General features: G+C 45.1%; 1 long non-coding RNA gene across 1 annotated transcript in view; it reads left to right on the top strand.

Moving 5' to 3' along the window:
- LOC135328537 (uncharacterized) overlaps positions 1-23710 on the top strand; it is a 209936-nt gene that overhangs the window by 106688 nt on the left and 79538 nt on the right. The window contains exons 4-8 of the long non-coding RNA XR_010389535.1: positions 5416-5518; positions 9582-9744; positions 9826-9961; positions 12808-12901; positions 15473-16724. This is a non-coding gene — a long non-coding RNA (uncharacterized LOC135328537). The remainder of the gene's footprint in view (positions 1-5415; positions 5519-9581; positions 9745-9825; positions 9962-12807; positions 12902-15472; positions 16725-23710) is intronic.

Below are 23710 nucleotides of genomic sequence, written 5' to 3'. Positions count from 1 at the left end.
GTTTTTGTCATCACCTTGCAGAACACAGGCTTTGGTGAAACAGCTAGATGAGAGCTCGCAGCACTTGCGAAAATCACACTTCGTGTCAAAGGAAACACAAGTCAGTTTTCAAGTGTTCCCCATCACTGTTAGGACCAGATTTCTAAAAGAGTCCCTCTTTGCACCTAAATACAGGCCAGGTGCCCAAAGGCCCCCTTTTCTGAAATGACAAATGCAGCATCTCAGTGTACTGAGTTCTCCTGAAAATCTGGCTGGGGATGGAGTGACCATCTAAGACGCTGTACTCAGGAGTACCGGCAGAGTTGCAGGCCAGATCAAGTGCATTGGGTGTCTTTTCCTTGGAGAGGTTATCAGTGAACGTGTGAACTTTCCCAGCCGTGGTCACCCCCAGAGCCTCCAGTTCTCTTATCTGCCTCCTTAGGAGGTTAATGTCCTGTCTGTGTAGTACAGTTACGTGTAGGCAGCCTGTCACCTCTGCAGTTTGAGGAAGATATATAGGGAGTAACAACTGGAAGAGCCAAGTGGAATAACTCATGAATCACAAGGACAAAAGCTTCGACTTTCCTTTGGTATCACAGCACTCTTACACTTTGGCTCCATCACATGGGGTGGATACAGCTCCTAGGCACGAAGTTCTACAGAGGTAATACCTTCTACCATCTGCAAAATGTGCCCCGGGAGACAGAGTGGAGGAGAGGAGAGAAGCACTTTCAGTGCAACTAGCTGATGCAGAAGCCTTGTGGAAAGACGGTTACGCTGCAGACTTCTTAGAAAAGAAACACTTCAGAAATATTTCCTGTAGCCACACCAGGGCTCTTCAAATCTTACCCAATAGTTTGGAGTCACGTTAGTAAACAACAAACACGTACCAGAAAAAAAAATTGAGAAATAGGTCTGAGGCAACTTGGACAACCAGCTTTCCAGTACTAGTTTCCCATTAAATTCAGTAGCCACGAGAGCAATAAACCAAAGAGTTCCCCCTTAGTAAAACCAGAAGCAGCTGTTTATGATCAGTCCTGTTTGGAGCCTCCAACACTGTAAAACTAAAACTGCAGTGACCTGAGTGAATGTAAAGATTTTACAGGGCCACAAGGTATATGTGTGTTTGCAATTCTGTAATACAGAGGAAAAGCCAACTGGAAAGCTTGAACCGATCTCCCCACATCTTCTGTTTGAAAGCTGTGTTGCCGTGTATGGTAGCCGTCAAAGGAGTGGAATGGGGTGTTGCCACCACGCTACACTGTTCAAACTCTCGTCCTGCTATCGGCAGTCGTTCTCTGCCAAGCTACTGAGTCTTTTTAGTTTGCTGCAGCTCCACGGCCCTGGCTCTGGCGTGCTCGTGAGCTTCCTCAGCTGTCACGAAATTAGCAGATACTGGAGAAAGTGGTGTGGGATACTTGGGGATGGCTTTCTACCCAGGCATGACCCAAGAAAACTGTTTTTATGTTGCTGGTTGGTTGGCATGAAGTACCATAGAGAACGCAGAAGTTCTGATCTCCCATAGTCATTGGAAAGTTGATGGCCTTCATATAAATACCAATGGTGTCTGGATGCTCTAGGCCAAATCCTACTCTGGTCACTCATGTTATCAAGCACTGTCCTTCCATTTAGCTCCAAAAGAACGTACTTTTTGTCTCCTATAAAAAAGAAGTAAGGTTTTTGAAAGTGCTCCAAAATGACTGACGTGATCCAGCCGTTCTGCCCAATGGGTGCGAGTGCTCATAGGAAGCCTTAACCTGCTCCCAGGGAAAAAGGTCAGCGTGGCTCAAGGACTCAGTGCTCGGTGGCTCTTTTTTCAGCCTTAACTAAGTAGGAAAACTCCTTTACTCCTTAGAGAGCTGGAGGGGAAAAGAAGTGGACCGGTTTGATTAAAAGGTGCTCTGCGAATGCCAAGTGCTGCTGCCCTGCTGCAAGGCTGCACAGTTTGGAGATGTGCTGTAGTGCAGCTTGCCCTTATCCTCTTGCCTGAGTGGTGCTAACGCGAAATCAAAGTCCCGTTCCCCTACCCCACTTTGCATTGTTTCCCGTGCTCTCTGTTTTCTCTTCCTGTCAAATATTTAAGTGGAGATTTCCTTTTTGATGGTGTGCCAAGCAGCATTCCAGCTCTTTTACTCTGCTCCCGTTGGAAAAAGAAAGGCTGACCCCCATTTCCATAACCAAGGAAGGGACAGGTAGGCATTGTTTGTGTTCCCAGGCATGCCTGTTTTTCTTAGATTCACACCCAGGGAAGAGAAATGATGCTGTTATTCAGATTAGGAATTACCCCGGTGACCCCAGCAAATGCAGCAGCAACAACAGTGCAATGGGTGGTATGAACTGACTGCTTTTTGGAGATGGACCTTTGGCTTTGGCCACTCTTTTCCCTCACCCTCTTCCTCTCCCCGCTCTCCCCACAAGATTTCCCTGTTTTCTTGTGTTTGAGGCACGTCAAACCCTGGAATAGCCCTCACAGGCATTAGTCACCAGTGATTAAAATAGCCACTAAGAGCAGGCAAGAGTCTGCAATGATTCGTGCTAAATCGGGTGTCTCTCTGCTTGTAGCAAGGGTTGTTAATTTGCAAACCTCCCCTGTTATTATCGTTGTTTTTATTAATAGTGGCACGGGGCTCCAGCTGACATTAAAGTTTTATTTCATCTGCTGCTGTACAAAAGAGGGAAAGAGAAGAGTTTGTGGTCTAAGTGGACAACAGAAAAATTAGGAGAACTGCAGGGTTATCTGACCATGGAGGTCCCGTCCCATCCATGGTCATACTGGAGAGGGAACTGGCAGGCCTTGGAAATTAGGTCAGGCCTCCCTGGTGCTGGGTGAGCATCCTTCACCTCGCCACTGTCAGCAGTGCAGTCTGGCCAGCGGGGCCCATCTGCCGCGCCGGCGTAGCCACAGCCGAAGCGAGTGGGCCGTTGGGGGCGAAGGTATGCTCCTAGGAAACAACAGACTGTTAAAAGACAGAAAAATCATAAAATGGGAATAAAAAGTCTACATTGCTGAGGTTTATGTGGTGATAAACTAAACCAAAAAAGGTGCAAATTTCACTTTGGTCAGGAGAAGTATCCAAAACTGTAATAACAAAAGTGTACCTGTGTTTCCTCACCTATAAAATGGAGGTAGTAGTCTGACCTCACAGGGACTATGTATGGTTTAAGGGTCCAATTTTATACGTTTACGTGATTCTTGACCGCTCCCTGTAACCTAAGTGGAAAGCCCATGTGTTAAAAAGGAGGACTGATGTAATATAGTGATCTAATTTATTAGTCACATGTCAAGTTCCCCCATAATCATTGGTCTGTGAAGAGTCTCATTTCTAGCACCTAAAGGAATCTAAAGGAATTTACCCCATATTTTAGCCCATTAACTCCAATAGCAAAAAAATCCAACCCTGGGGTTTTTATTGCTTGAAGTCTTGGGTTCTGTCCCTGCTGATGGCTCACAAATAAAACACGTCTTTGATCCAGAATGGAAATTGGAAATCTTTTAAGAGCAACTTAAGTCAGGCTGCAAAGAATATCAGAAGATCTTTTCCCTTTGTGTGTCTGCTCCCAGCTGAGAGGAAGTAACAAAGAATGTGTTTAAAATCAATGGAATTTGTCAAACTTTTTTGACTCATAATAAAGATTTGGATTTGAGGAGGCACTTTAAGTGAAGGTTTGGCTCTGATTTTGTTTTGTCTGAAATAGTCACATATCTGTAACTGTATAATAAACTACAAGATATAAGCAGGATTGCTAGAGGTTTGTGTTGCTCAGCAGCGTGCATCAGTCCCAGGGCGCTTACTGACAGTAATAGCGGTGGCTTTACTGAGCAGCTAACGTTGCTTTATCCAAAGAGCACATTCCTAAGTGTCGGCTGTTAATTTGCATGTTAATGTGTAGTAAATTGAGCTGAGTGGGGAAATCAACCTGCGGTAGGTTTAAATACAGCCGTACATCAGTTGAGGCAATTGCCACCAGATTAAAAACCTAAGCGCTTTGCTCGAGGTAAAGCAGATCTGTGATTCAGAAAAGCTGCTAATAAGGTATTAAACACTGAGATGCAATTAGTTTCCTTGCCATTGACAAGGATCAAGCATGGATTTAAAGCGAAGTGTCTTTTTTGAATAATGCAAGCACTAGTGTGTAGGAAACTTTGTACCAATACACAAACATGGAGTGCAGAGAAAGTTGATTTATGAGGATCAGGAAGACTTAAGAGTGGCTGTGAATTGATGTGCAGGGGAAAACTTAACTGAGGGTGGGCTGTGAAATCAGTCAAAACATCTCTTGTGTTTAGGCAATGTATTTTTTTTGTGAAGATGTCACAGGACAAAGAATGGATATTTGGTTGCTGGCTCCTCCAGCAAGCAGAGCGGAGTTTTAGTTTTGGTTTTAGTAACTTCATGGAGTCAGAGGTGGCAAAAATGCCTCAGAAAGGCCACGACTGCAGCAGAGTTACGCTGAGTTGCTGACATTGAGCATCTTGCGCGTTCATGCTATTGTAACTTGGACTTTGGGGTTTTATCCTGCCTGGTGGTTTAGCTCTCATTTGATTACTGAGAACCAAGGATGTGAAGAATCTGTGAAGCAGCAAAAATACCTTTTTATTATACACTTCCAAAGAAACAACCTCAAAATATTCTGAGAATCTACCCCGGGGAATGGCACTCTGAATCTCCAATTAAGATGCCGCCACAGCACCTCATTTTAGAGAGTTAAGAGCTCTCTTTAGATCCTTCCCAAGCCACATCCCAGCTACAGACTTTCTTCCTTGAATACCCTAGATGAAAATAAAAAGAAAGAAAGAAAGAAAAAAAAAAAGAAAAACAAACCCAGCCCACTTTCCAAATGCTGCTCAGTCTGCACTGGTTATATAACATGATTGATAAAGTTGAGGAGTGAGCTGAGGTCAGAGCCTCGGGATGCAGACTCCCTGTGTGATGAAGGAGCTTTTTGTGTGTATGTATGTGCGCATGGGGGAAGAGGGTTGTGTTTGTTTCTTGAAAATCCTCAGACACTCTCCAAAGAATTCCAAATTTAAAGCACTGTAAAATGCTCCATCAAACATGTTTTACAGTCTTGACATCACAGCCTGTTAACTCTACCCCAGTGGCTGTTTCTGAGAGCTTTTGAATAATCTCTTGATAGTGCTTTTCTTGCTGCTGAGCGGAGTCTTCATGGAAACTGCAGACGGTTGTTTTATAGGCTTGTCTGGATGGGGAGCCTTGGAGGAGGCTGCTTCACCCAAGGTCGTGCAACACTTGTAAAATATATTCAGCCTCCAAAAGTAAACAAGATAAATAAATATGATTTGGCCATTGTGTGAGGCAGGAGTCAATGAAGTGGCTGGGGCCAAGGAATTGCTTTCAAACTGAATGACCAACTCAGCATAGACCATTTCTGGTGTGCAGGTGTTTTTCTGAAGCTTTTCTTGTTCCTTTACAGTGCCCAAGAGTGGGACCAGGCGCACTGGAGTCCGGAAGAGATTTCTGCTGCTGATCAGATGGGAGACCACTCTCGTGGATGGATCACGCATCCCTCAGAACTGGTGAGCCCTTGGGTTTGGTGACTGTGCAGTTAGCTTACAGGGAGGCATTGCATCCTGATCCTGTACCTGTGGTCTGCTCATTGAGGTAGCGAAGGGAAACAGGCTTGGACTCGCTGCAGGTCTATTAAAGGGAGCTCTATTGGATGTCAAGTGTTTATTCACTGCACCAACATCACATCTCATATGAAATATCCAAGACTGGGGTTTTCAAACCTGCCTTAAAGACTTGGGAACTGGAATCCCACTGATTGCCTGGGTCTAGATGTGATAATGCACTGTGATCGGACATGAGCTCAGCATCACTGGGTCCCAACAGGAAAATAAACATCTCAGCTTTGTCTCACTGTTTGGTTTCCAGCAATATCTTGACAGAAAACCATTGTCCTGTGACATTTCTTCCTTTCTACAAATAAACAGAATGCAGGGGAGAGGAAGTATGGCCAAATGCTGTAATGGTAGGAGCAATAGGATGAAATTAGACAGGGCAAAATTGCAGTTCAATCTGAAGGAGGAAGAGTTATTACGTGTAACGTTTCAGTCATGACTAGGACTCGACTGTGGTGGAGCTGTTGTAGTCATAAAGAGACAGTTCCTGCCTCGAATCAGTTTACAGTCTAGAGAGATGACAAGTGAGATATGACAAGTATTATAATCTTTCTTTACGGGGAGAATTTGGGTATGAAGAGTGAAAACTTTGCCTGTGTAAATCAGCAGGACTTTTAATGCAGCTAGGACTAGAATTTCACTCTAAGTTATTTGTTGAAGAATTGTGTGGTGTGTCCCATCTTAGTGTCCTTCTGCATGTAGTCCAGTGTGGATGTTTAAAATAAGAATAATCATCATAAAGTAGATATTCACTTAAGAGTTAACCAAAGCTTTTGCTCCAGTGTGGTGCCTGATCTCATGCCCTAGGCCCATGTATTTGTATGCTGTCCCCTTAGCCTTTCGTGTGTTCAGGTGCAGCCACGTATGTGCCACTGCGGGCCAAAGTCTGTGAACGGTCTTTGCTGTAGTTGGCAGCACGCCGTCACTCCCGGGAGGAGACATGCCAGGCCACCTCCAGCTCAGTGCAGCTGAACGACACACAGGACGCACGCTAGAAACGCCCGTGCAGTGCGGGACGGCTCTTGGACCACAGACCCCCTCAGCCTCGCGTGGTACAAATGCAGTCGGGTCCTTGGGCCAGCTAACTAGCTCTGAGCAGCAGAGCCATTATCCAGGTGGTTTGGGATATTATTGTAAAGATGGGGGCCGTGGAAACTCAAATACAGCCTTTCAGTACTAGCACGCTCTCCTGGGTTAGCCAGCTTGAGGTTAGGGCCAGGCAGCAATCACCCAAGTTATTTCTGCAATGAAGAGTATGTGCAGAGTCAAGCAAAAAACGTCTTGGAAGACATGATATACTAGCCAAGTATAGATTATTTCATTTTGAGGGACATCATCCAATCTACTTAAGTTCCCATTCATTCAGCAAATTTAATGTGTATTAATGCCTATATTTATAATAATCACTTATACTAAACCTCAGCCTGTGTTAGGTCCTTGTTACTGACATGTAGTTAGACAGGGCAGTGCCGTTTCTGTTTTCTGAGGTACAAAGTGCACAAATACTTCATATATAAATATTCCCCAGTGGATTTAGCCCCTTTTTCTGTAGCAATAGGTAGGAGAGTATAGAGACTGAGCGGGGTAATTTTCTTCTAAATGCATCTTCTGGCACAGATTCAGGAAAATGTATAAACATTTATCTGAGATAGCTTTGATATGATTTAAGCATGTGCGTACATTTAAAGGTAGACTTAAGTACTTTGCAAAATCAGTGCCTTAATGCCTTATTTAAGGGTGCAACTGTGAAACTGTAAAACTGTGAAATTTGTTTGGGCTAAAGTAATGCATCAGATAAAGACAGATAAACCCAATTAAGTGCAAGCCTCACATAAGCACAGCAAAACTCAGAGACCGGCTAAATAAGCATCTTAGAAACCCCACTGAAAATTGGTAGTGACCAGGTGATTAAAATATGGAAACTTTTTCTCCGATAAAGCTAGAAAGTGGTGACCTTTTTTTTTTTTTTTGAAATACTGCAGCAGAAGCACTAATGAGATAAATGTATTTATGCCATGAAAAAAATGCATGATGAAAACTAATATGAGAGACAGAATAACTGATTGAAGTGGGCCAGGTTTGTCAGTACACTCCATCTGCTTTGCATCACTGGGCCGGGCAAAACATCAGAGCATATTGGTGAATCTGGCAAACGTCATGTTATTTTTATGTCATCCTTATTCTTCCAGAGCCTGATCCAAGCCCCATTGAAGTCCATAGAAATGAGTGGACTTTCCTTTACATCAGTCAGTTTTGAATTGGTTCCTTCCTCCATTACTGGTAATGTCAGTCATCCACAATGGGTCTTGCAGGCATTTTTACAGAGCAATGGAGTACAATTGTGCTTTTGGTTTTAATACCATGTTTTGATGATTTTAATATTGATCTGTATTGTGATGGCTGGAGTCCTGAGAGAAAATGAAATGGGGGGATCATAACAAACCGAAAAATGCTTACTGATTTAAAAGCTAATGAGAACATTCCTAGAAATGCTGAAGTTCAATGGGATTTAGAATCCCAAGGACCTCCGTTATTTTGGAGAATGGACCATATGCTTTCAAGACGTTTAGGCAATTCCAAAAACTTCATCACTTCTATGAAGAGCAGCCTAGACCTTATGTAATATTACAGAAGGCAGCCAGAACTGTTGAGAGTAAAAAACCCGCAAAATGGCCTGATCCCCTATTGTTTCTGAAGGTGTGAATTGCTCTTTTCCTGATGTTAACTTCTGGGTGTTGTCTCCTCCTCCTTTTAAAAGAGGAGTCTGCTGTATGTTACACAAAGATGTTTATAAATTCCCTCACATGCCTATCAATCCAGACATCTCTCAGTATTCCTGTTATGTTTATTTATATATACACTTATAAAAAACAATAACCTTACACTTATTAGTCAAGGTGATTCAGCCCATGCCTCCCACTCTATTGCTTCGATTCCAATCTTATTCCAGAAGACAGCCCTAAATATCACTGGGGTTACTCATAAAACATGGTGCTGCTCCGCATGAGTAAGACTCTGAATCTGGCCTGGAGTAAAGTTATGAATTCTCAGTGAGAAGCAGAGCTAGATGAAGATTGCAAAATGTTGTCTATTAATCTGTTCTTGAATTTTTAAACACATTTTTTGGTCTCTGTTCACTCATGGTTCTCTGAGCTAATGAACTTGTTGACAGGAATGTTCACCATAACAACCCATTTACAGCAACTCTTGCAAGATCTTTGCACTCTTTCCTTCATTCAAAATAACACCAGTCTCCCTCCCCAAGAAATGACCTTCCTGTTTGAGAGTCGTGTATTAATTGTGAATATTCACATTGGTAATACGTTTTGTTTGTTTTTCTAAATACTCCTCCAGTGAAAAAATAGAACGAAGCAACTTAAAATAGAATTTAATAAAGCTGTGGGACCAGAGAAAGACCTTGGAGGTCCAATTGCAAAAGAACAGATGGTCAGTGGCTGGGACAGTGCAGGGAGATGTGGAGTTCAGTTCTCTGCCCCACCAAAGACTTTGCTCAGTGGGAAGTCAGCAGTGCTACGTCTCAACTCCCCACCTGGGAGCATTCTACCTTGCAAGGTGCTGAAAGGAGAACAGCTTTCAGGACCTCAGATACACGGTGGTGTCCAAGAAAAGATGCATAATACTGACAAATCATCTGCTTGTGACCCACCTATTAAAAAAAAAAAAAAGAAAACCTGTGTAGAAATGATTTAGTAGCAACTTCTTTACCTAAAGAAGTCCTTTCATCTGCTCACGGATATTTTCTTCGAAGAGATTATTCATGGAGCAAGGTTCTAAAATAAAAATTGAGGAGGATGGAGCAAAGCTGGGCTTTGGTGAATACATTCAAACCCTAGATACATTGCAAACAATCTGAGCCTGTTCCCAGGCAACTCCCAAGTAGAAAATAGGCAGAACTATTCCAAAAGATTTTTTCTACAAATTGTTTATCTACCTGCAGGATCTTCTTCAAAGCCGGGCAAAATGAAGGAAAGTGAAGTTGTTGACCTCTGCTTGCTTTGGATCTGGCCTGTAGTGAGAGCTATACCCACACCAAGCTTCAGATTTCAAGCAATTTGATGTGGCCTTTTACAGAGAAAAAAATGGTTGGAACTTTTATTACAGTAAGAAAACACAATTTTTCATTCTCTCCTCATTTCAGAAGGTCTGAAGGGATTTTACTCAACTTCCTCTTCTACCTTCAGGCAGAGACCAAATCTGAGAAGTTGCAGCCCAATTTTGGAAAGTTCTCAGGATGTGCAAACAGGAGCTCCTGATGGGAAGTTGCTGTTCAACACACTTTGTTGTCGTGAGTGCTTCTGGGAAGCCACTACAAACCAGGTGCCCCCGTCAGCCCAGCTTTATTCAGAATCATAGCCCTCAATCAGAAAAAAATGCTGGATCAAAACAGTGGGAGGTTTTGCCCTATTGAGACCAGGCTGGATGGAGAAAGGTAGGCCAGACTGGGCTTTGCATAGGTAAGAGTCATTTCCCAACCACTAGAATGCCACATGCAGTAGAAAAACATACATCTTTAGGTCTGTTGTCCAAAGCTTGGTGAGGTCAAGTGCAGACTTATTCCAGAGGGCTTTGCCGCTGAATTTATCAGCCCCAGACAAAACTATGTGAGGGACTCCGTAAGGAGGAGAGGAATGACAGCTGAATTCAGGGCCTGTCTAGGTAGGCAAAGTCCTGTAACCTAGAACAGAATATGGTCTGGATCTTTGATGAGGTGAGACTTAATAGAGTTAGTATGAGTTTATTTTTATTGTATCCAGTGCTCTGTGGTGTATGGTATGCCCTTACCAAGAACAAAAGGGAGCCTTATAAGCAGCTGACTGCAGTTGGTATCCTTTTCAAGCCTGTTTTAGACACCCGTGTTAGACGTTTTGGCAAAATACAGTCAGCAGTATGGAAAAGAGTGCATAGAACTGGAAAAAGTTGCTGTGAATTCACTGATGTTGCATTCACCAATTTGGAAGATTCAGCGCGAATGCACAATCCCCAAAATAAATGCAAGGAAACGTAGCCGTCGGCAGGCGCTGGAGCTCTGCAGCAGCAGCGGGCTGGGAGCGCCGGAGCGAACGGGCACGGGTCTGGACGGAGCAAGCGGCGGAGCGGCGTTCGCTCGTTCACGGCAGAGGTGCGCTCCTCGCCGTCGGCGTGTGTTGCTGACGCTTCGGTCTCTCTTTTGGCTGCGGACGCCCCCCCCTCTGCGTTTGGGATGCTGCTCTGCTCCAGGCAGGACTGGAGGAGACAGAAGGCGTGAATGGGCAGCCAAGGCAGAGCGCAGCCAAGGGACTGGCTTGGCTCCGGGAGGCAAAACGCAAGCTGAGCCATTGGAGCCGGCTGTACACAGATGAGAAGGAAAATGCACAAAGTGATAAATAACTGCGCTCCGACCGCCAGGAAGGGCTGCCAGAACATTCGCGCTTGGCTCTGCTCGCGCTTGGCTCGCCCGCCGCTGGCCCCCCTCCCGCGCAGACGGCGAGCCGGGCCAGAGCCACGCACGCAGCCCGGCGCTGGCTCCGGGCGACCGCGGCGCTGCCCCCGCGCGTGGCCGCCTCTCCCCGCGGGCGTCCCCAGGTGTGCCCGAGGGCCGCCTGCCTCCAGCGTGCCGCCTCCGGCCAGATAGGCAGCGCCGAGTCACACCTGGCAAGAGGCAGCGGAGATAAAAACGGGAGGTTTTCCCTTAGCTTGGGTTGTTCTTGGAGGAGGCCCAGGGTGACTTGGAGCCACCTCTCCCATTGCTCCCTCGGCAATCTGGGCTGCATCTGCCTCTAGCGTTAGCGTACAGTACTGCCTCCACGGCCACAGGCACCCTCCTGCTGCAAAGGCACCCTTTCCCGGCAGAGGTGGCACGCACAAGTCGTCTGGGTGCTTTCCGTCATCCAACCCATACTTTCTCACCCAGAAGGATTTGGCACTTTGCAGAAGAGCCTGTGACAGACGACCGGAGCTGCAGCGTGAGGTGCCGAGAGCTGGGACGAACTTCCAGTGCTGTGCCTGATGCTACGGAAACTAAAGCGACTCTTCCTGCGGTGCCCTGCGGTATTAATAATTACTGGTACCTAAATGGAGTGGAAGGAGCGATGCATCCTTGGGGGAATTTATCAGGGAAAAAGAAGTGTCTGAATTTCTCAATTTCAGCTGGCAGCTCTAGCTTGAGAAAAGCTATTGTTGTAGGATTTCCAACATCTCATTGCTTTTCTGATCTGTGATGCACATTGAACATATGTCTTTGTTTAGTTGCCCATTATTTAACCTAGATTTTTCCCCCTTGAGAGATTACGCTGAATTCAGGGTATATGAATGGTTTAATTTATCATTTTCCAATATAGATTGTCTTGCACTTGTGTGTAGTGAAAATAATTTGTTGTCAAGTTAGCCAGTTACCACCTCATTTTATATACTCCATAATGAGCTATTTGTAATGATCCATATTCCTAAGAAGTCTAAATAACCCAAATATTGCCATCTCACTGCAGATAACTACTAAACATTTCCAACAGCACTGAATCATGCTGATCCCTGGGAGAGCTATGTACACAATTTTATAGAAACTGTTTGCTACTAGAAAATCCCTTTTCAAGAATACCCCTTTTGCTTTTGAAAGCCTTCAGACTTTGAGAAAATTTCCCATCAAAAAATATAGAAAGATATTTCAATTTTGGGGGGGAAATATAATTTTATTGTATTTCCTTTATTCCAAGTTTTATTTCTTTTCTTTTTTTCTCTTACTGTCATGTATTCCTTTTTATAATGGCTATGTCTTTTTGTGGCGTGCTGCTCATAGTAGTGGCGCATGGAAGTTATGTGGCATATCCTTGTGCTAACTGCAAGTCATTTTTCCAGTATATTAAGATGCCTAGTGCTCTAATTGGTACACATTCAGCCCAGATTAATCCCCCTGACCCAAAATGGTCAAGGGTCCCTATAGCCATTGAAAAGGGACGGGCACCCTAGAAGGTGACTCATCCCACCTGAGATCCAGACTAACCTGGGCTGTAGCTGTCTCGCGTCCTGACAGCTGAGGCAGGACATTGCCTCTCCTACTTGCACGAGGTCCGAAACCAGGTGCTTCGGTTAGGTGCTGAAAATGTGTGTTTTGTGTGCGTTGAGCCTGGCTCAAGCACTTCTTTTGTTCTTCTATCGGTGAGTGTTAAAACTGTTTCATTCCTGTGCAGGCAAGAGAGCCGCGGAAGTGCCGTTCCTTATGTTTCAGTGGCCGTTTTCTAATCCGGCGGTCTGATGTGGTAGCCGCCCTTAGGGATTTAAAATGTAAGTCGTTCCTACTGTTATTTTATGGCATGACTTGGCATGATGTGGCATATCCATTTGGCTCAGACGAGGGATGAGGAACTTGGCCTGGCTGACAGACTCTAGTCAAAGACTAATGACTGCCTGCATACTGCTCGGAGGAACCCCCTGGGGCGTCGCGGGGCGGCTGCCAGCCCTGCTCTGAATTAACATCTTCGCTAAGGAGCAGGGAGGGCTGTTAGACAGCCTGGGGAAAGAAGGGCAAGCAATACCAAAAACCCGACAGTCCTCGTCACCTAAAATCAGCATTTTGAAAACATCCTGGATGAGATAGTTGTTTGGATTGATCAAACAGATAAACAGGCAAGAATCCACACTGTGCCACTGTGAGCTTTAAAATTTTGGATCTATGTAAAAGCTATTGTCAGTGATACAATGGTAGTTGCAACTGAAATGAAGTTGTTTGCACACAGGGAAAAGTCCTAAGGCATATGATTAATATGATATTTATAATGAGAGCTGCTAGCTGCAATTTCTGCAGCTTCCCTAAGGGAAAAGGTGAGCTTAGGTTAAAAAAAAAATAAAAAAAAAAAAACCCAAAACCCCTACCTCCCTGTGGATTCTCATAGACCCATGTTCTCGCAGATAACAAACTGCTAAAACAAGGCTGCAGAATCAAATGGGGTCTCCTATAGAAGTAAAGTAACAACAGGGGTTTTTGACAACTGCTTTGAAACACCTCTACAGTGAAGGAATAGCTCAGAAAAAGCCCTAAGTGACACAAGAGCAGGAACTTAATACAAGATAAACCCTAAGCTCGAGTCTTCTGATTTTCCAGATCTTCTTTGCAACCATAATTCCAATCTTGTAATAAAAAATCTTAATGCTTTGTTCAATTAGAATAACATTGTTTTCCTTCTCTGACCTTGACTGAGTTTTTGAAGGAATTTAGATAACTCTGGAAAGCAGTAGAAACATTGTTTTTTTAAATATTTCTGAAACCAGAAACACTTTAAAGGGTCTGACTTTGCAGAATCCGTCATTATTCAATTCTCTGAAACATGGGTCTGGTTCCTCCTGTTTTGAAATTGCTGATCGCTTTGTGCTATTTCTCAGTCAGAGCAGGCTCAAATATTACAGTCAAATTATGTAATTTGACACTGGAGGGGGACCTGGCAATCCAAAGGTTTGCTCTCGGAAACCTGATCTAGGCTTTTAAAGAAAGAGTAATAAACAGTAATAAAAATGGACGCAGGAGGCAAACCAGGAATGTCCCATCCCTGATCAGCTGAGCAGTGCTGGCACAAAGCACCAGCCCAGCAGTGTCGTGATATTTGTGGGCATCGGTGATGGCAGGAAGGAAAGCAAATTCTGGTTGGAAACATCACCCAAAAAAGGCTGTGTGGAAGTGTCTTTGATTTGCCATCTTGCTCAGATATGAGACAGTGCTAGGACTGCAGCAGATCAACACCAAACCGTTAGGCTGGAAACCTGGGCTCTTTTTGTGGTTTTGTCCCGTGCTCTTCTCCATCTTTGGCCAGTCACTTCATCGTCCAGGGCCTCTGTGCATCTCTGCCGCTGGTTTGCACTGTCTGTTCAGACTATGCTTTTCTCGCCAGGAAGGGTTCTTAAGCGATGATTAAGCCAAATTTTGATACTTAGGAAGCTGTTGGTTTTTTAAAAGAGCGTATGCGTGTTTGGGATGGGGGGGTCAGAGACAGACTCCTGCTGCTGCTCCTCATCTTGGCAGGCAGTATTCTCACTGGCGTCTCAGTGGCGATACCTGCCCTCATTGCGGCAGACGGGAGAGGTGTGGGGTTAGGGTGCTGTAGCCCCACTGTCTTCCCAATGCCCTTGCTTGGTGAGATAAAGAAGTTACACAGCTGTCGTGCCACTAAACGCTCTGTCCGTCTCTGCATATTTATTTTAAAACTGTGACGTTGTTTTAGCTTGGCTCTCCTCATTTACAGGCAGAAGTGCAGTCATGATCCCTGTTAAAACTAATGTGGGTGTATCCTGTATGTATTCATATATCAAATTGCACTAGTTTAATGAAATCACTATGAAATAATGTCTTGAGTGATAGCAATGTGAAGTGGGGTAGCCCTGACATGATGTGAAATAACCATAGCGATAGTTAAGGATTCGGGGCTGTTGCCGTGACTACTAGCCTGTTTGATCTGCCATTGCGGTGGAGGAATATTAGCCAGGAGACAACTCATTTCTGAGACTCCCACATGACAATAGTGCTTTCTGCCAAACCTCCCTCCCCCCCGCCGCGTAGATTGAAACAAGACAGGCGTCAAACTGTTACTATCGTTGATTCTTGCGACGTGTCCCAAATGGTAAGTTGAATTTTCAAATGTCATTAGTAGAGGTATTTGAAGACATATTTGAAAGTTTTCATATAGACTGCTTCCCCTGCCCAAAAGATGGGTTTTAAATGAAAGGATTGTGTGTATTTAAGAAAAAAAAATCTGCTTTCTACAGAAATTCTTTATATTTTGCAAAAAATAAATGGTCCTAAACTGAAATATTTTAAGTGAAAGCCTTAGTATATATTCTGCAAAACAGTCTTATGATTCCTTTTAGGAGTCCAGCTTGAATGCTCCCTTCGTTTCACATGGATCAGGTTGGGTGATCAGAGGAGCTCTCGCAACACGCACCAGGATCCAGGAGTCCTATGTTCACCCTATCCAAAGGATCAGGTTGACTTTCACCCTGGAAAAAATGTCTGGTCTGCTCTAGTCATTCAGGATTCCAGATATGTCTGTTTTTTTCTGCTCTTAGTTCAAGATACCAAGAAGGAAGCTATTAGCAGAAAGACATTCTGAGCATAACCTGAAAATGAAGTCCTTACAGATGTCCCCACTTTGGATGTAAAACAGTGAATCCACTAATATCACTAACAAGTTTTGAAAATTCAGACCAGAGCGTTTTGCTGAGCATCTGAAAAGACTTTCCTTCCAAGAACAAGTACTGTCAGTGATGCTTTGGGTAACCGCTACAAGGATTACGCACGTGATATTTGTTAGATGATGGTGTGTATCTATTTAGTTTACAAAGTGGTGTTTTTTGGCATAAAAACGCATGCGTCATTACAGCTGTAAAGCCTCGCAAAACCTCAGGGTTACAGTTCTCAACAGCAACGTTTTTGGCGTTCGAAAGGATGGGTCAGAACTGCAAAGTGTCCCAAGATCCAAAATTTTCACCACAGATGAGTGGGTTGTGCTCTAGATATTTTGCTTGGCCCCGCTTGTGAAACATAGGTTCACAGATGCAGAGCCCTGTATCCCAGCACTGCGGAGGACAGGGGTTTGTAAAGAAATGATACTGGCTCGTGGGCGTCTGCAGGGTCTTGTTGGAAGGGTCAGGGCTTTCCGCCTTCCCCTTTCTGACTACTCCTGATGGAGACTCATTGTCGAAGTCCTCACTTTTGGTGGGAGCGAGGCCGAAGGGGGCATATGGTGCAGAGGCAGCAGAAGAAGGACTGTCGGAGTGGCCCCTAGATTTAGCAGGCCATCAAGATCGCAGCACATCTACGTGCAGCTTCTCAGGATGCCCAGATCAGGAGACAAAGGAAAGTGAGTAAATTTGGATGACTCACCGAGGTGGGACAGGATGGAGAGGCTAATCCCTGTCAGCTCCTAAAGAGTACAAAGAGGCACATCCAAAACAAGCACATCATCACCAAGCTTGGAAGAATCCAGGAGACGTGAGTAGACCTCGATAGCTGGCGTCTCTCATCCTCCGCGTCCCTGCGAGGAATCCTGGGCTGGCCACCTGGAGACGAGCGTCCTGGTGCCTGCTGCTGGACCGGCTGCCTGCACACATCTCGATGCCTGTGAGTATGGGGGGCAGTTTTTATTTTACAATATGATAATCTTCCTCTCCTGTAAGGTCCTGCGTTGAACTTCGCTGCACTGTTGCAACATTATTTCCTACACTGGTTTAAAGAGGGAAAAATAGCTCAGGACCCCCCTTTCCATCCTGACGTGAGTCAGTGCTGTGTGTGCATAGCAGCGTGCAAGCCTGGCCGTGTCCAGCGGGAAATCCCGGCTCGGCGTTCAGGGCACCGCAGGGGAAGGTTTGGCTCAGGAGGGAGTCGAGAAGGGGGATTTGCTACGGAGAAGGTCGAAGCCGCTCCCAGCCCGTGCAGCGGCTGCACGAAGGTGTGAAGGTGAGAGATGCTGAAAAACTAGAGCTCTCCGCTCTGCCCCAGCGATGGCCATGCTGGAGACAGCCATGATGCTAGGGGTGGGCCCTGTGCAGCAGCAAAATACCCATTTGGAGCCTGCTAAGGGGAAAAGGCAGCTTGGGTGTAGCTTTGTGTTGTTGTGTTTTTACAGTTGAATCAAAGCATAAGCCAGGTCTCCCCTTGCCCTGGCTCCCCTCCTCTTTAATGTCCTTCAATACATTAAAAATAAAGATCCTTTATGTGAATAAGAGTAGAAGGCGCCTCCCCAAGCATGTTTTAAAAAATCCAAAAATAGTCCCAAAGTCTCAACCAAAAGCGAACATAGCCAGGATTTCTGTGGAAAATGTTTGTAGCCGGAGGGGGTGGCAAGGGGGAAGGAATTCACGTAGGGGCTGCCCGGGCGCTTGCCCTCGCCCCCAGCCCGGCCTGCCACCGCGCCTGGGGCACCCGGTGGCAGCGGGAGGCTGACCCCGTCCCGGAGCCGGGGCTCGGTCGTTGGCCGGCCGGCCCCCCCGGGACGCGGCAGGGCCTCCTCCGTGGGCTTCCCTGTCCTGCGTCTGACAGTTCTTGGCAACTCCGGCGCAACGTGTTGTTAACAGCAGTTCTCCTAATTAATGGGGAACATGTGTGTGTTTCAGAAACCCTTTCTTTTTTTTTTCTTTTTGGTGGAAATACTGTAAAACTGTTTATATCCACTATAAAAAGGGGGAGGGGGGAGGTTTACTATCTTCCTATCCCAAAGGTTTCCTTTACCTCAGATCAACCCATTTTAGGAACAGGCACTTCTCTAATCCCTGGGTCTTTTCCTAAATGCTTTCACACATCTGCACCCCTCTATCCTGCATTCCTGCCATACCATCATCTTGTCCTAATGAAAAGTAGCAGCATTCAGCCCTGCCAAGTTCCTGTTTAAAAAAAAAAATCCTGTTTATCAAAAAGAATTTCAGAAGTCTGTTGATTTTTTTCATTCATTAACTTAAATTTTTGCAAAAAAATGAAGAAACTTTTGCTTTCCCAACTGTTTTTCCTTCTTGAGTAATAAGACGACACATGTTTATATACCATCTGCCACCAGCATGTTGTACAGATGAGCTGGCAGATTCATATTCAACCCACCTCTAGCCCCAAAAATAAGGGTCCTCTGTCACAGGTAACTAGCTGCGTCATCTGCCACAGTTTCCAGCACAAGGTGTTTGGGGTTAGCTTAGGAACAAGCGCAGGGAGAAGAGAGTGAAGTGATGCATAGATCTATCCTCAGCTGGTGCCAGGCACCAAGAATGCAAAGTGAGGCCAGTGCAATGCAGAAAGTCTCCAGCCTCCTGTGAATGTGCTAGGGCCCAGAGAATAAGTGTAGTAATGCAGTGCCGTGCTGAGCTACTATACTCTGAACGAGGTAGGTCTGGCAGCCCAGCGTGGTATCGTGTTATGCGGGGCAGACATACCCACAGGATCTGCTGCAGCCAGGCCTCCAGGGAGAACCGCTTTCGGAGCTCCCTGGGGTAAATAGTGGTGATACGGGATGCACCTGTAATGATGTTTGCGGCCCTTCCTTGAGGTTTGAGCTGTGTGCGGGGCTGCATTGGTATCTGTAGGAATAAACATAGAGAGGAAGAAGGCCCTAATCAACCTAGCCTCCTTCTAGGGAGGTACCTCGTTTCTGTTTTACTTTGAAATAGAGGGACAGAGAAAAACACTGCTGGTGGAAGCCTTAGCTGGAGAAAGCTGTAGCACACATGCCCTTTGAAGGTGCCCACCACTAAATTGAGAGGAACAGCTTCTCCCATTCTGGATTTCCTTGAGATCTGTAGAGAGTCAGAGGCTTTGCAGTCTTTACATGCACAGTTGGTTTCTCATCTGAGCCTCTGCCTGCCTTGCTTTGATGCTATTACCCTCCCCAAGACTAGAGCATCATCCTTTGGAGTCTTCTCCCGCAGCCTGGTAGAGGTGTGGTAGGTCGAGGACTCCGCAAATAATGCAGGCTCTGTGGAGTTGTGCTTTGGACTTCAGGTTGCATGCGTGTGTTTGTAACTTGGAAAGGACTTACAGTATCCTCACAAATCTGGCAGGAAATGTTATCTTAACCCACATCCAAGTTCCTGGATGCCTGGGAGACTGGAGAGCAGTGAAGAGTTTCCGTTCTGTTCTGGGGGAGAACAGTTCTGAACACTGACATGGGGAATACCTGATTCAAAGGAAGAAGGAGCTTCTTCCAGCTGTTTGGTCTGCATTCCTTGGATTTTGACTGCCATCGTAAGGCTTCTGGAGATGTATGGGATAGATTCATAAGGGGAGCAGAATGATGAATAGTGATCAGTATGCATTTTCGGTTTAGGGCAGAGTTAAATCTTACATTTGCCAGGAGAACGTTATTTCTGGTGGTTTTGGCGTTTTGCGTTTAAAGAAAGAAAACGCTGAAATTCCACAGATAACAGATTTTCCTACATTTGCCCTCAAAGGAGGAAAAAAAGAAAAGGCCATTTGTGAAACATTGTCCTCTGTTTCTTGTGGAACGCAGCAGAAAATTTGAGACCAAAGCATCAAGTGTTTCATTTCTCATCAAACCCATGGAAATGTCATTTTTTCCAGGTTTACCAGAGCCGCAAATATGTTCACATGAGCCGATACTACCAGTACAGCTAATGGACCAGATCCACAGCCAACGTTACCTGGCATTGCCCCGTGCTATACTTGTTACCTTAGCAGCTTGCCAACCATGGTATCATTTTCCGGATGATCTTCATGGAACTATGACAATTTATATCCATAGAGGATTTGGCCAACTGAATTGACACCCGCCTGGAAGGACTTGATTTTTGCAGAGTTCTGCCCATATCTTGTAAAGCAACCAGGAGAAATGGTTAAAAGTCTCACCTCTACGTGGGGTCCTCAGCATTGTGTTACATGGCACTTTTCTCTGTGGCAGTGCATTGCCATGTGGTGACTTTATGATGTATCTGGAGAAGCTCTGCTGTGAGGGCCTAACCTTGGTGGAGCTGCACTGAAGCATCGTGGCAGCAGTGTCTTGTTTTACAGAACAAATACGAAAGGGAAGAAAAGCTGACAAATAGATTGAACTAGGAGAATCCTTAAGATGAAAGAAGAGATGGGGTTGTTTTTGAATGACTATAACAGACCTTGACAGATTACTGATCTGTGACAACCTTAAAATTCTATAGGCACTGTGTTTTTTTTCCCCACAGCCTGCCAAGACCTGCTGACACATCAGCATCAAAAAAAAAAAAAAAAAAAAAAATCAGCATACACTATATTCTGAAAGTTTTCTGAATAATCCTCTTTTAACATATTTAATTCCATAGCATTCATAAGGAGTGGGTTTCATCCTTTCCTGTTTTGCAAGAAACAAGTTACTCCTTCAGTTCTTTGGTTCCCAGACTAAGCCTGTCCAGTTCCTCCTTTGTGCCTTCAGGCAAGTGGGACATTTCGAAGTGCGTTATTTATGGTGCCTTCAGAGCTCCTGTTCTCCATTTAGAGCTTTTTAATCTACTGAAGGAAAGTCTCAACCTTTACCTCAGCTGTTTCGATGCACTCTGTCAATGCAGCCAAGAGCAGGACAGGCTTCCAATCCATGAGCGTGCACTTCCTTCCCCGATACAGCTACAGTTTGTATTTACATATGCATTTAGTCTGCATACAGCTTTAAAAGAAATAACCTATCCAGCTTAAGATCTGATTTCTTCTTGCTAACCCACTAGTAATTGCAGTATTTCTTTTAGCACGAAAGCCATCTTTTAGTGGATACTGGTGTCTAAGCTAATAGTGTTGCCAGCTTCAGGTAACAGAAGCTCCATCTGTTTTTAGATAAGCAGTCCAGAGCTTTGCTGCAATGCTGCAAATTGCCGGAAGAAAGATAAGGGGAAAATACTGCTAGTGGGACCCTTGAGCTGAGAAAGCCATAGCATGCCAGCCCTCTAAAATTCCCACAGCAGAGTCAAGGTTCATCCCAGCGATGAAGAACAGCTGACACCATTTGGGGTTTTCCAAGACAGGGGACATCAGAGGCTCTTTTACTCTGTATGTACATAGCTGGCTCCTTGCCACCATCCCGTCTGAGCTTGTCAGCTGTCCTCTGACACTGTCACCCTCCACTGCTAGATATCTCTGTCCCAGCCTAGGAGGAATTCAGCTGTGGTAATGGAGCTCGTGTCCCTTCTGAGCATGCTCAGCTGGGGTTATATTATAGCATATTCTCACCAAGTCTTTGTTCTGGCTTGCTTGGGCTGTGCTTGTAGCTATACATACCATTTTTTGCTGGACACTGGCTTTGAACTCCACGTTGCCTTTCTACTTCAATTCCCTTGACGAATGGCTCTGTTAAATCTAGGCATCTGCATGGGCTCGCTCTGTTTTCTTCTGCTTTGGATCTTAACCACAACTGGGGCTGCAACCAGGGGCTTCGACAGAAGTCTTCAAAGCAACCTGTTTCACCCTTCAGCCCCAAATCAATTGTAAGTTATTCTGTGGCCAGCCTTCTTTGTACAGTCTCTCCTTCAGAGCATATTGCTTATATGTTTCTTCTTTGCGGGGAGAGAAAAGGCATTCCTCTGATTTCTGGCCTGTTGTATCAGAGTTAGCTTTTCTCCCTGCCAAGTAGATCAAGCACCTCAGAACTAGCAGCTGTCAGACATAAGGCTGCCTGTCTGACTCTTTCCACAGCTATCCTACAGCTTTTTAGGTACAGCATGGAGCACTGTAAAAGCTTTCTGCATTATCAGGACTTCAGTCTTGGTAAAACATCTGACCACTTTGTTCGGCCACTGATTGTAACTTTTTATTGTGGTGTTCAGCAGCCACCTCACACTTACACAGTCTTTAAAGAAATCTGTACCTTCTTCCAACATCAACAAGAAAAACCCTGACAGCCTGTGAGCATAGGTAGCCTTTAGATAGGTAGGTCTGGGGGCCCTTTGAGGGCTGGGCTAGGAAGAGGCCGAAGGGCTTTTCTGAAGGCTTTCATGAATGAGGACTGATGAAGACTGTAGCTAGTAGAGATATTAATACGCTGCTTTCTTAAGCTGGATTACATAGGTGGATGAGAGAAGGGCAGGGATGAGATCTACAGAAAGATGTGTCTGTCTGAAGATGCAAAAGCTTCAGTATCGGTAGGGACTCTTACATTCTTTCTTTTCTGTCAAGGAGACCAGCATGAGTCTGTGGTGGAGGTCTGCAGGCTGAGCCACAGGAGGCAATCCCTAGGCAAAGTACTTCAGAAGACTCTCCTTGGGGATGGCTGAAGTAGCTGATGGCACAAGATGCTACAGAAGAACTTGGGGAATAATACAAGTTGTGAGAAATGCAGGCTGTGTTTCTTAATGCACTGCAATTAGGAGTTAAGTACTATGAGGAAGCTATGAGGTTGTATCTTAAGAACCACACTTCTGGGGGTGGGCTGTCCATACCCATCAGCATCCCAGGAGCATGTCAAGCTGTCTGATTTCCCCATAATCAGAAGAAAACCTGGCAGATGGGGGGCAGGGATAAATGCAGCAATTCCAATTTTTGGAAGACAAGTGACTGCAAAGAGTAAGAGGGCAAAATCCACACGCTTCTGTATTTGCTAGGCCTTGAGGCATGAGAGCTCTGTAACCTGTTATAGGAAGAGCTGGGACAAGGCAAATTTCTAGACCTCTGAAACCATGTGGAATTCCTGATTCCCCTTCATATAAGACTGATTCAAACATGCTTGACTTGTATTAGCTCTTACTTGTACACTATAGCTTTACTTACAAAAAAAAAAAAAAAAAAAAAAAAAAAAAGGATGGGGGGGAACAGACCCAAATCCACAACACACCAAGTGGCCATGTAATAACACATTGCAAATGGGTTCACCATGGGATTTCAGATGACTTAATAGTGTATACGGCCCACAATGCTGAAGTGACTCATTGCCTTTGCTATATCTGTTCAAGTTCACCATGTTGAGTAAGAGATATTTACCATCAAAAAGACTCTAATAAGTTCAGTTTCTTTTAAATAGCCCTGGCACATCTGAGAAGTATGGCATAGCTTGTGCTCTCAAAAATCTCAGCCCACTCTGCAGGGCTCTGGTGGGGCTTACAGGCAGATCAGAATCCTTCAAGCCAGCTAGAAAACTCACTGAGCCGAAAGTAGCTTGAGGCTCAGTGAGCCTCATTTTGAGGTTGCTGCAAGAGAAATCCAGTTAAGGCCTAACTGGTTTTGAATAATGTTGTGCCTGAAAGTCCCCAGTTTAAATAGGGTTTGGCTGCAGGGCTAGAATGAAAAAGCAATACAAAAGACTCCCCTAGCTCTTCCCAAAGGAAGCTACATCAGTAGATGATTTCAGGTAGGAGCATAGCAGGTTCAGGTGGATTTCTCACCTTTTCCCACTAGCCAGTGAATGGGGGATGCTGGATTTTTGATTGTGGATGTTGGGGAAGGAATCGTAGAGCTGTACCATGCCAACCATTGCCAGTATCTAGCCTCTTCTCGGAGGGGCTGGTGCTCCACTACACTGCATGAGCTTGATTATGTTGGAGTGTGACTTCAGTAGGGGGTATTGATACAGCCTAGTGCAAACTGAGGTCCAAACTGCCCTGCCTATCCCTTCTGACTCTTAAATCCCTTTACCTATATTTCTTGGTGTATAGCAGCAG

This window comes from Dromaius novaehollandiae, chromosome 5 (genome assembly GCF_036370855.1).
Source record: "Dromaius novaehollandiae isolate bDroNov1 chromosome 5, bDroNov1.hap1, whole genome shotgun sequence".
In the NCBI taxonomy this organism is placed as follows: Eukaryota; Metazoa; Chordata; class Aves; order Casuariiformes; family Dromaiidae; genus Dromaius; species Dromaius novaehollandiae.
This window is presented reverse-complemented; position numbering and strand designations above follow the sequence as displayed.